Source organism: Sorex fumeus, unplaced genomic scaffold (genome assembly GCF_029834395.1).
Source record: "Sorex fumeus unplaced genomic scaffold, SorFum_2.1 ptg000043l, whole genome shotgun sequence".
NCBI lineage: Eukaryota > Metazoa > Chordata > Mammalia > Eulipotyphla > Soricidae > Sorex > Sorex fumeus.
The window spans coordinates 24,943,353-24,956,350 of NW_026606100.1; the positions used below are offsets into that span (position 1 = coordinate 24,943,353).

At 39.5% G+C, this 12,998-nt stretch overlaps 1 pseudogene; it reads left to right on the top strand.

The window, feature by feature from the left end:
- LOC130029576 (cytochrome P450 2C18-like) overlaps positions 1-9,121 on the top strand; it is a 33,274-nt pseudogene extending 24,153 nt beyond the window's left edge.
- The last annotated feature ends 3,877 nt before the right edge of the window (positions 9,122-12,998 follow it).

Below are 12,998 nucleotides of genomic sequence, written 5' to 3' on the forward strand. Positions count from 1 at the left end.
CAGTAGGGCGTTTGCCTTGCACGCAGCCGACCTGGGTTCAATTCCCAGCATTCCATATGGTCCCTTGAGCACCGCCAGCAGTGATTCCTGAGTGCAGAGCCAGGAGTAACCCTTGAGTATCGCCGGGTGTGTGACCCAAGAAGCAAAATATATACATATATGTGTGTGTGTCTAGTAATTAATACTATATTTAATACTATATATACATATATAATACTATATATATACTATATATAGTATATATAGTACTATATAGTATATATAATACTATATATACTAGTATTATATATTATATAGTATATATAGTACTATATATAGTATATATATTATATAATATATATAGTATATATAGTACTATATAGTATATATATAATACTATATATACTATATATATACATATATATACATTTTTATACTTTAATACTATATATATATACACATATATATAGTATTAAGTATAGTAGTGGGAGCAATAAGGCACTCCGTTGATAAAATGAGGCAATAAGACATGGTCTAAATGTCAGAAAAAGTAGTTATATTGAGGAAAAACTTTTGTGTCCCTATGATTGAAAGTTTCAGTAATTGGAGCTTAGTATCACTGCATCACTGTCATCTCATTGTTCATGGAGTTGCTCCACCAGCAATGTCTCCACTCGTCCCTATCACATGCTAGTATAGCCCGATGGTGTATTGGGGTCTCTTTCAGGGTCAGAAGAATGAGGACCGTCAATTTTTACTGTTTTTGGCATGTCAAGTACACCATGGGTAGTTTACCAGGCTCTTCGTGTGGGTGGGCTACTCTCAGAAGCTTGCCAAGCTCTCCAAGAGGGACAATACTGCCCTAGACCATGTTCATGCAAGGCGCATAGTAATGAAAATGCAGTGCACTGTCCAACATGGTCTTGATACATGATTATAAAACTATCCTACTAACCCATGTGCTTCAAAAGTATCAAATTGCATGGCAGTTTGTAAACACTGATGCAGTGCCTGCCCTTAAACAGCAAACTGGCTAGTGTTGAGGGAAACAAGAGAGTGCCACAAAGCACTGACAGTACAAGGAGGCCAATTTTTTTTTAATTTATTTATTTACAGCGGGTAGGGCGTTCGCCTTAAAAGAGGCCAACATGGCCGACCCGAGTTCGATTCCTCCACCCCTCTCGGAGAGCCCGGCAAGCTACCGAGAGTATTTGATATGCCAGACACAGTAACAACAAAGTCTCCAATGGAGACGTTACTGGGCCTGCTCGAGCAAATCGACGATCAATGGGAGGGCCTTTACCTTTGCCTATTTATTTATTTATTTATTTATTTTATTGGTGAGACACCATGAGGTACAGTTGTAGACTTACACATTTTGTGCTTGGCTTTCAATTATACAATGATCAAATACCCATCCCTCCACCAGCGCCCATTTCCCACCACCAGGGATCCAAGTATCCCTCCCACCCCCCATCCCCCCAAACGCACCCTGCCTCTGTAGCAGGGCATTCCCCTCTGTTCTCTCTCTCCTTTTGGGTGTTGTGGTTTGCAAATGAGGAATTGAGTGAGGCCAATTTTTAAATCTTCACAACTGAGTGGATCTTCAGTATAAAAAATCTGACCTGAATAAAAGTCATCTAAATCTTAGTACCAATGAAAATAGAGGAAGAGGCTGTTGGAGAGAGCTCTTTTCTGCTGTCTTCCCTCCAAAACTTCTTTAATGTTTTCCCAAAGTAAGGTGAGAGACATTTTCTCTCTGGAGAACCTGAATCTAAGGGGCCCGACAGATAGGCACAGGAAAAGTGTGATATGCACAACTGTAGGTTTGGAGTCACATTCAGCAATATTTAGGGGTTACTTTGGCTCTGCATTCAGGAATTATTCCTGGAGGGACTCAGGGGAACATATGGGATGCTGAGCAATGGACCTGAGTCAGCAACATGCAACGCAAATGCCCTACCAGCTGTACTATCACTCTGGTCCCATTATTAGACTTCCTAACAGAAACTATCTAATTGTATTTTAGTGAAAGGAAAGCATACCCAGACGTGTATGCTATAGCCATGTCCACCTGCCAACATACCAAATTCCGCAGGGTGGATATGTCATTCATAATGTTCTCCCTTCCAAAATCCGACGTACCATTTTGTCAGTAAAGAAACGAACAACACCCAGCACAGACAAGGTCAGACCTGAACGCCTGAAGAACCCACCGTCAGTACTCATCAATACGCTTGCTTGGCTCTTCACACACTACCAATCTGAATGCAAGGTTTTGTCCCAATGGAAAACCAGCAGGACTGTACTACTGTACAAGAAGGGAGAGATCCACAACATTGGCAACTATCGCCCAATCTGCCTATTGTCTGTCATCTACAAGCTGTTCACTTGAGTCATCCTGAATAGGATTGGCAGAACACTAGATGAAGGACAACCATGTGAGCAAGTCGGGTTCTGAAAAGGATTCAGCACCATCGACCATATCCACATGATATCCAATCTCATTGAGGTTTCTCAGGAGTTCAAGATGCCGCTCTGTCTAACGTTGATTGATTTAAAGAAGGCCTTAATTCTGTTGAGACGAAAGCAGTCATCGAAGCCCTAGCCAATCAGGGCATTCAAACTCAATACATTAGGATCCTCCATGAGCTGTATTACGGATTCACTACCAGGATCTCACCATTCTACAAAGAAGTGATCATTGATGGCAAGAGAGGGGTTCAGCAGAGTGATACCATTTCACCGAAACTCTTCAGTGCCACACTTGAGAACATCATGCGACGACTGGAATGGGAAGGAATAGGAGTGAAGATAGATGGTTGGTAACTGCACCACCTCGCTTTGCTGATGACATCATTCTAATAACACCAAACATTAGCCAAGCAGCACAAATGCTGCCCAACTTCAACCATGAGTGTGGAAAGGTCAGACTAGAGCTGTATCTCACGAAGACAATGTTTATGAGAAACAGCCTCGTTTCTGACGCTCCATTCACTTTCAATGGAATGACCATCTCCGAATGCAACAGCTATGTGTACCTAGGTCGAGAAGTCAACATAATGAATGACCTGGCACCTGAGTTGCACAGGAGGAAGAGAGTGGCTTGGAATGCCTTCAAGAGCTTTGAAGAAACAGCAAAGAGGTCGAAGAACCTTCGGCTCTGGGCACATCTCTTCGATTCCACTGTTCTTCCTGCATTAACATACTCCTCAGAGACCTGGGCCCTACACAAACAGGATGAGAGTGCTATTAGGGTCTCCCAAAGAGGAATCGAAAGAGCTATGCTTGGAGTATCACGTTTCACTCAAATGAGAGAAAGAATCCGGAGTTCCGACCTCTGTTGACGATCAAGAATCAGGGATGCTGTCTCGTTTGCCAAGTAGTCAGAAATCAAATGGGCTGGACAAGTAATGAGATTTGGAGACGACCGTAGGACTAGAGCCGTTACCAACTGGATTCCACGGGAGGTCAAAAGACCACGTGGCCACCCACCTACCAGATGGTCAGACTTCTTCATCAAGATCCTGAACGATTGGTTTGAGGCTCTTAATGTTCCTAGAACGAACAGATGCCACTGGGCTACACTAGCACGCAACAGGGACAAATGGAGACATTACTGATGCCTGCTTGAGCAAATCGATGATCAAGTCAAGTGATCAAGTGAGTTGTTGGGGTTTGGCCAGACAGCAGCAGCATTTTGGGGGTATCAGGAAGCTTAAAGCTTAAAGGCACCATTAGGCTGCTGATGCACTTGCCATCCGCCCCCCCCCTCCAGGTACAGGTTGAACTTCTGGTGGCACCAAAACCCCAATGTGTCCTTTTGATTAATATTTTCATGTTGTTGTTGTGGTAGTGGCCAATGATAAAACTGCAGGGTGAAAGGAAAACTCTATTCCTAATTTTTTGAGACTTGTACAAACCATTTTCCAAAGAAACTGAAGCAAGCAACAGTCTAAACAGCAGTAGATAATGTTTCTGTTTTACCATATATTTGCCAACACTTATTGTTTTCAGACCATTTTATTTAAACCATCCTGGCTGGTGTAAAATGATGTTATCATTTTGATTTGCATTTCCTTGACAAATTGTGATGATGCAACATTTTTCAGTATCTTGGTTGTCTTTATACATCTTTGAGAAATTTTTAATTTACCCTTTCCATTTTGATAGGGTTGTTTGTTATTTTTGTGTTGTTGAGCTTTGAGGGTGATAATATAGATACAATTTTATAGACATGATAGGTGCTCTCTGTCATCTGTGTGATGTTCAGAGAATTTCTACCAGTTAGTTGGGTATCTGCTAACTTTAGATCTCATTTCTTCCACAGTAAAGGAGCTTTTTAGTTGATATAGTCCCATTTGATGGTTTCTGCTTTGTTTTCTTTGCCAATGGGGTCATATCTTTGAAACCTCGTTTGAGGTCAAGATCTTGGAGCTCTGCCTATGTCTTCCTCAATGCATTTTATGAATAAAGATTTGATGTTAATATCTTTAGACAGTTTTTAATCAACATTTATGTACAGTGTGAAGAAGGGGTCCAGGGATTTTTTCTATTTTTTTTTTTTTGTATTTGGTTTACCAGTTTTTTCCAACACCATTTGTTAAATGGCTGTTTTTGTTCCACTTCATAAAGCTAGGTTCTTTGTTATAAATTCACTTCCCATACATCTGAAGTTAATCTCTGGACCTAAAATTATAGTCTGCTGACCTGTGAGTCTTTGTTCTTTACCATGCAATTTTAATTACGATAGCTTTGTAGTAAAGATTAAAGTCTGAGAAGGAAATGTTTCCTAAATACTTTTTTCTTAGAGTTATTTTGGCTATTTTGGAGTATTAAGGTTTCATAGAAATTATTGATGTACCTAAAATTCCATGGAAATTTTTATGAGCATTGTGTTACATCTATAAAATACACTGGGTAAGTGGTCATTTTTACAATGTTGATACTGTATTTAATATATAATACATGGTGATCAAGTGTTATAGTATTTATCTCAGGGAAGCAAGTTTGTTTTAACATACATTAAATCAATTAATGTGATTCACAGCAGTATAAAGAGGACAAGAACCACATGATTTTCTTCTATATGCAAGGGAATATTTTATATGCAAGGGAATATTTAACAAAATCCAATCATCCTGGTAGAGACTCTCAACAAAATAGGGGTTGAAAAAACTTCTCTCCATACTGTGAAGACCTTATAAAATAAACTCGTGGATAACATCATCCTTAAAGGGAAAACTGAAAGGCTTTCTCCTTCAAGTCCTTCAAGGACTATATGAGAAGTCCTTGACACAGCAATTAGACAAGAAAATAAAACAAAGGGATTCAGATTAATAAAGAAGTTATATGATCACGATATAAAGAGGACATAATATTGTAAAAAGAGGACCCAAATATTCCACTAAAATTGTCCTAGAACCAATAAAACATGAAGTAACAGGCTACAAAGTCAAACTCACAAAGTTATTGTGTTCTGATGTGTTAACAAAGGCACGGAAAAGAAAAATATTTAAGTGATTCCATTTTTATCATCATCTCAAAAATAGTTGAATATCTCTGAATTAATTTTATAAAGGAAGAGAAACACCTAGTTAGTGAAAATTATAAATCACTTCTAAAAAAATAAAAGAAGGCACAAGAAAGTGTAAACATAGTCTAGTTCATTGGTCAGAAAAATCAACGTTGTTAAAATGCCCATCACATGTTTTTTAATTAAGAAGCAAACTACATGGCAATGTTAAACACTAATATTTGTTAGTGTGCTATTTAATTAATACAAAGAGACTAGTCTTATTAGATCACACTTTTATTTATAAAAATCTTATATTCAAATAATACTAAATAAGCTCTTCAAGCTTCATATATATTCACATTTTATCTATGATCCATATTAGAAATTAGTGAAAGTAGAAATAAGATAATCCATCTGATAGTGTAAAATATCAGTGTCCAAATAAGCAGGATGAATTTAGAGGTCTTGTGTCCTAGTTTTATACTATCGTTCTTTATTTTTCATTTTATCTAACTCAAGAAACACTGACATTTCTGGAACCAGGCTTTTAAAAGAATCTATAAGATTGGATTGAATTACTTTGAGCATTTCTTCTAGCTTCATAACTTCTTCATAACTCAGTTTATATTTATTTCAGGGCACAATGATATTCACATCACTGACTTCAGTCCTGCACGATGACAAAGAATTTCCCAAACCAAAGGTTTTTGACCCTGGTCACTTTCTGGATAAGAGTGGCAACTTTAAGAAAAGTGACCATTTCATGGCTTTCTCAGCAGGTAATAAGTGTTTAATTTATTTGTACTTATAGGACAAGGTACATTTTGGGAATTAGTAAAAACTTATGTAGTGCCCATTCTTTTTTTCCAAATTTAGCCATTGTGAAATTACAAAAGTTATTCATTATTGGTGGGGGATTGGAACAAAAATACAGCAGATAGGGTGTTTGTCTTGAACAGGACCAATCCTGTTTTGATTCTCAGTGTCCCACATCGCTATGTCCCCTGAGCATTGCCAGGGGTGATTTCTGAGTGCAGAGCCAGGAGTAATCCCTGAACATTGCCAGGTGTGGTCCCAAAACAAACCAAAAACAGTTATTCATGATTGAGTTTCAGGCACACAATGTTTCAACGTGGATTTCTTCACCATTGTCCACTCATTGCTCCTCACCCCATTTGCCTCCCATCCACCAGTCTGCTTTTACCAGAGGTGCTTTTAAAAAAAAAAACTAAATGTATGTTTTTGCACTGTGATTTACAGCACTGTTGCTGATAGAGTTTCATACATAACACTTTATCACCTTTCAGTACCATCTCCTCCTCCTGCTTGAACACTTCTCTCCACATAGATATTTTGCCCCTCCCTGTCCTATCCCCTAACATTCTCAAGTGGCATATTTCCTACTGAAGACCAGTTCTCATGTTCTTTGTTTTCATTGTCTTTAGGCTTTCGTTGTTCCACCATTATGGTTCTTTATATCCTGCATATGAGAGAGATCGGTGTGTGTCTGTCTCTCTCTCTCTGACTAATTTCACTTAACATGATACTCTCCAGGTTCCTCCATATAGGAGCCGCAAATTTTATCTTTATATTTTCTTATGGTTGAATAATATTCCATTGTGTATATGTACCATAGTTTCTTTTTTTAATAATGTAGAAGTACTGCTATTTGTTAGTTATTGATTAAGCTGATTGAATTGGGCATGAACTCTATATTACTTATCTTTTTAATTGTATCACGGTGAGATAGAATTACAAAGCTTCCACATTTGATATTCAGTCATGCAATGATGAAACACCCATCCCTCCACCAGTGCACATTTTCACCATCCACATCCCAGTGCTCATCATGCCTGTATGACAGACAACTTCCCCAATATTCTGTCTCTAATTTTATGCAATATGTTTTGCTTGAAATTTTCCATCACCATTCAAGCATACTGGCCAGGGGAAGATGCTAGATAATTTATTTTTTGTTGCTCATTTTTAATATCATGAGAGCTTGAAATTTCCCATCACCATTCAAGCCTACTGGCCAGGGGAAGATGCTAGATAATTTATTTTTTTGTTGCTCATTTTTAATATCATGAGAGCTTATATGGCTGCAGTTGTAAATGTAAATTTCTAGATTGTAAATGTTTGGATTCCAGAGATATCTCTGTATGGCACTAACCCATTTTGGGATTCGATTGAGAGTCTCTAGGCCAGAAAGGCAAATTGTGGGTGTGACTGCCAGGCAGGGACCCAAGGAGGGACAGCGCGGGTCCTCTGCCACCATGCGGCCTAGAGATTCAGTCCTGGAACCTGCATACCTGGACCTTGCTTGTGGAAGCTCTTGGTCACCGGGATTCCATCTGGAGTAGGCAAGGAGACTGCATCTGCTCCATCTTGGGTGCCCCGGTGAAATTGGCCCTGTATGGGGCCCAGAGATATCTCTGGCACTGTGATCTCTTCCAGTACTTGCTGCTGTGTCTCTGGGTCAGGGCTGTTGGTGCACTAAATGGTGCCCGAAGGCAAATTGTGGGCCTGAGAGCAGTCTGCTGGGCTTATCCAGTCATCTATGCTTGGACACTTGAGTGCTCATATTTGAGTTGATAGAATTGCAGTCTGTTAGTAAAAACATCAATATTAGTATCCATGCAATTTCCTTTTTATGATAATAATTATTGACCCAGATCATTGGAACTTTGGATATATTATACAGTTTTTTAAAAGGTTAGAAATACAATTTGATCAGATAATTATAAAATATGAATAAAGGGCATACCAAAAATAACATTGCAGTAAAATATATAAACTTCTTGGTTTATTGAATTTTGATAAAGGAAGTAATATCAGAGATGAGAGGTTATGAAGAATTGAAACAAACATAATGGAATAACAGAGTAAGAACAGAAATTACTACTAATGCATGTGCATTTCTAGAAAAACACTGATCAAAGTTTTAAATGTCAAAATAGCAATTATAGGATTATTTAATGAAGCATTGGCATAATGTTCATCCTCAGTACATATTTACTTAGAGAAATATGTGTTTAGGTAAAAGGATAGCATATGTGTCTACCTTTTGTTCAACTGTCTATTCAAACCTTCTGCTTTTCGTGCAACCATTCATTGTATAGGTATTGCATACTCTCCTTCTCACAAGAGAAAAAATGTTCAAGACATTTTTGCATTCTGTATTTGTTATTTTCAGGGAAACGAGTATGTGTTGGAGAGAGTCTGGCTCGTATGGAGCTGTTTTTGTTTCTCACCACCATTTTACAGAATTTTACCTTAAAATCTGAGGTTGATCCCAAGGACATTGACACTACCCCAACTTGCAATGGATTGCTTTCTGTACCCCCGAAATACAAACTCTGCTTCATTCCTGTGTGAAGAACAGAGACCATTTGATTTTTACTGTGATGTTACGTATAACTTCTGCTTACCTGCGGCTGGGTTTACCTCCTTTCATTTTTATCCAGTTCCTGAAATTGCTCGTCTACCTCTCCCATCTTCATCAAAATCCCAACAACATCCAACCTCCATTAAAAGATAATCTCATTAGTCTCAATGCACATTGTATCAGTTCTTCAATAATCTATAACAGTTGTACTGACCACAAAATAATATTTACTTAATATTGAGTAGTTCTGGGTAGACAATATGACAGAGAAAGATGATTAATATATACCAAATCATTTATACAGATATTTTTCCTCTGTATGTTCTAAAAAAAATTATATTTGGATGAGCCAAGTACTAGATTTTATTCCTATTTTTCATAATTCAGATAAGAAAAGAAGCATGAAAATAAGAGGCTAAAGAGATAATAAGAAGGTAGAACATTTTTCTTGCATTCAGTGGACCCGGTTTTGATCCTAGGTACCCCATATAGTCCTAAAAATACCACAGGAGTAATCCCCGAGGAGTTCGACCTGAGCACTGCTGGGTATCCCACCCCTCAGAAATGAAAACAACGCAAAGAAGGTCTTTTGATCTTCATAATGATTCACAAAGGAAGGAGAAAAAGAAAGAGAATAGAACAGTCCTTTGGGCTTAGTATTGTTGAGAGATATTAATACCAATTTTGAAAGTGTGGGAAAGCTGTTCAAAAGCAGCCGTATTCTCTAAGGACATACTGAAATGAGTGATGGTGAGGCATTTTACACACCTAAACCATAAAGACTATAAATAAAAATAAGAGCAGAAATCAATGAAATTACAAGCATACAATCAATATAGGAAAACAATGAAAGAAAAACTCTTTAAAATAGTTAATGATGCTGATAAAAACAGACTACTCTGAAAAAAAAGAGAAGATGCAAATGTCTAATACCAAATTTAACAAGGTAACATCATTTGATTTCACTGAAGTTAAAAGGTTTAAAAAACAAGTCGTATGAGCAAGTCTATGCCCAATATTTGATAATGTAAATGAAATATTTGCTCATCACACATTTAGTAAAGTACAAGATACACGAAGCATCCAAAAAAGTAATAAGAAAATAACAACTCCATAAAAAATAATGGAGAGAATAGATGAACAGACACGTCCTCAAAGAAGGCACACAGATCTCCAATAGGCATATGAAAAAATGTTCTACTCACCATTAGATATACGCAAATCAAAGTAATGTTTTTACTTCACACCAGTGAGACTGACACACATCAGAAAAAGTAGGAATGGAGTGGGAGTGATAGTAAATAGGACACTTGCCTTGCACTCAGTCAACTGGAGTTTGATTGCCAGCACCCCATGTTACCCTCTGAGGGTACCCCCTTCACCAGACTTCCCGGCCAACTTGGGGCACCTTGGTGGTTCCTCTGGATCTAAGGGAATCCCTGGGGGCCAGACGGAGGGACGTTGATTCCTGTTTGGACAGTAAGCAAGGGCCTGGGCACGTAAAAGCAGTGCCCCATGGGTGTGTCCCGCTGAGGGCCAGGGACCACAGGACAGCCCTGGTCTGGGGTGTCTCAGGCAGCTCTGGAGGGCGTCCCCTGGCGTCCCAGTGGGGTCGTGTTGCATGTGACCCCCAGTGCAGCCTCTGCTCTGGGCCGATGTCACAGGATGGGGGGAGGGCACAGGCGTAGTGGACATTTGGGGGGGGGATCTGGATACAAATTCCAAGTCCCCAGTCCTGGGGGCCAGGTGTGGGGTGCAGCCCCGTGTTGGGTAGGCTGCTCATTTGACGCAGTGTTGGTGGGACACGAGAGTGGGGGGGGGGGGGGGGGGGAAGGTCAGGCCAGACTCAGGTTCCCAGAGCCCCAGTGCTTGATCCTATCTGCTGCTGAGTTTAACAGAAAGTCTCCAGGAGTAGCTCCTCAGCCAGGGGGCGTCTGGCAACCAAATCCCAAGCCGCCTCCTCCCCCTTGCTCGCTGCCAAAATCATTTCTGCTATTCTGAGGTGAGGGTGCATGGAGGCGTGCAGTGGGGGCAGGCAGGGCCCGGGCGTGGGGAGAAATGGGAAGCCCATGCCAGTCCTGTGTCCTGACAGGATGGAGACACCCTTGAGATGCATGTACTGTGCGTTGGAGAGCAGTCCCCCATAGTCCCCCCAAAGACAGTATATTTTGTACTTTGTAAAGTGTTCATTAAAGTGAAGGAAACGCAAAATAAATAAATAAATGCCCTAGCACCACGACTGATTTGAGAGAAGCTGCAGCCCACGCTGAAGGTGATAGTCCTGGTCTCTGGGCCCTGATCATGGAGCTCTTGAAATGGGCAGGCTGAGTCACGACCCTATTGGAGGGTTAGCATCCACCCTGCTTCCCACTTAGATTTAAGCACCCAACCCCATGACCAACTCTGGAGAGAATCAGCAAGCAAGCCGAACCTGGTAGGCCCAAGATGCAGTGGTACTGGATCATCCTAGTCATACACCTGCTGACACAGGGCCAAGACATCTCCAAAGTTCACAGTACTGACAGTCCAGTAGGAACCCAGAAAATTAAATGGGAAAGATGCAGAGAGGTCCGCTAAGCTCAATGAGCAAAAACAATAGCACAGAAGGCCCGTCTAGCACCTAACAACTTAGCAAAACCATATATATATATATATACATATATATATATATACAATACAGAGTAAATTATTTTCTGCTTGCTAAGAGCATTCAAGGGGTATGGGTGGGTAACTTAGCACATTTGTGGAGAGAAGGTCACATTGGTGGTGGGATTGATATTGAAATATTGAATATTGAAGTGACTGTATAAGAAAAACAAAAAAGTTTCAAATGGGAAAAAATTAAGAATTAAAATTCGATGTTACCCAGAAATTCCAAAAATGTTATTTTGAAAATACTTTTGTTATCCTCTGTTCATTGTACTGCTAGTCACAATGTCCAAGATTTGGAAACAAACCAATTGTTCAAGAACAGATGACTAGATAAAAAAACTTTGCTATATATACACAATTAAATAACAATAAGCTGTAATAAAATATGAAATAATAAATTTGCTGCAATGCTTTGGAGCTAGAGGGAAATCAGTAGAAAAAAGCCAGGGGTAGGGGCAGACAAATAGAGAATTATTTCTCTCATATGTGGGATATGAAGAAAGAAAAGAAAAGAACAAAATTCCAAAGGCAACAGAACCTGAAAGTGGTCCACAGAACTGAGCTTACCAAGATGTGGGGAAATTAGATGGGAGGAAACTCTGGGACATTGGTGTATGCATGCTGACACCACAAAGACAGATGTGGTGTTAGAACATTGTATGCCTGAAATTCTATCATTAACCATGTAGTCAACAACGTTCCTCAATAAAACTTGCAAGAGGAAAAATAATTGATAAAAAACAAATTTCACTGGCATTCTTCAAGGTCATAGAAAAAAAGTACTACTAGGTTGACTCACCCACCTGCTGTACTGATTCTGATTTAATCTCCCAGGAGATGCACACCAGTCAGCTAAAACGCATGGAAACACCAATCCCTGTAACTGAAAACTCCAGAGGGCCCTAGGGAACCGAATGGGCTGAACACCTCTACCCTGCCAAAGTACCAAAGTATGGATGAGGCTGCATCCATACTCCATTGCTGCATCCGTGCCAAGGGCACAACTCTACCACTTAATGAATATTCTCTGCAGAGATGCCAAACTCTTGCAAATTTTATTGAGGAACATTATTTATTACATGGTTACTTTAAGATAATAAACTGAGGTTTCCATAGACAGGGTTGTGAGATTTACCAGAGATGATGAGAGATGGGGCTGATGAGAAGTGACATGAATCCTATGGTGGAGGAACTGTGTCACTAAAGTTTGTCTTTGGCACATCAAAAGCATAGATGTTAACCCTATTATGAAAAATACTATCTGAATAATAACAAAATAATAGCTTTACTAGAGTTAGAGCAGATTTATTTCACACAAGAAATTTGAACTGAATCTTGGAGAATGGAAAATTTTAAGAGACAGGGTTCAGGACTGTCAGTTCTGCTGTGAAGGAGTACATGGATACTGTCTAACACACAGGCTGAAGGCATTGCTCTGCAATCTGACAGTCAATAATTTCT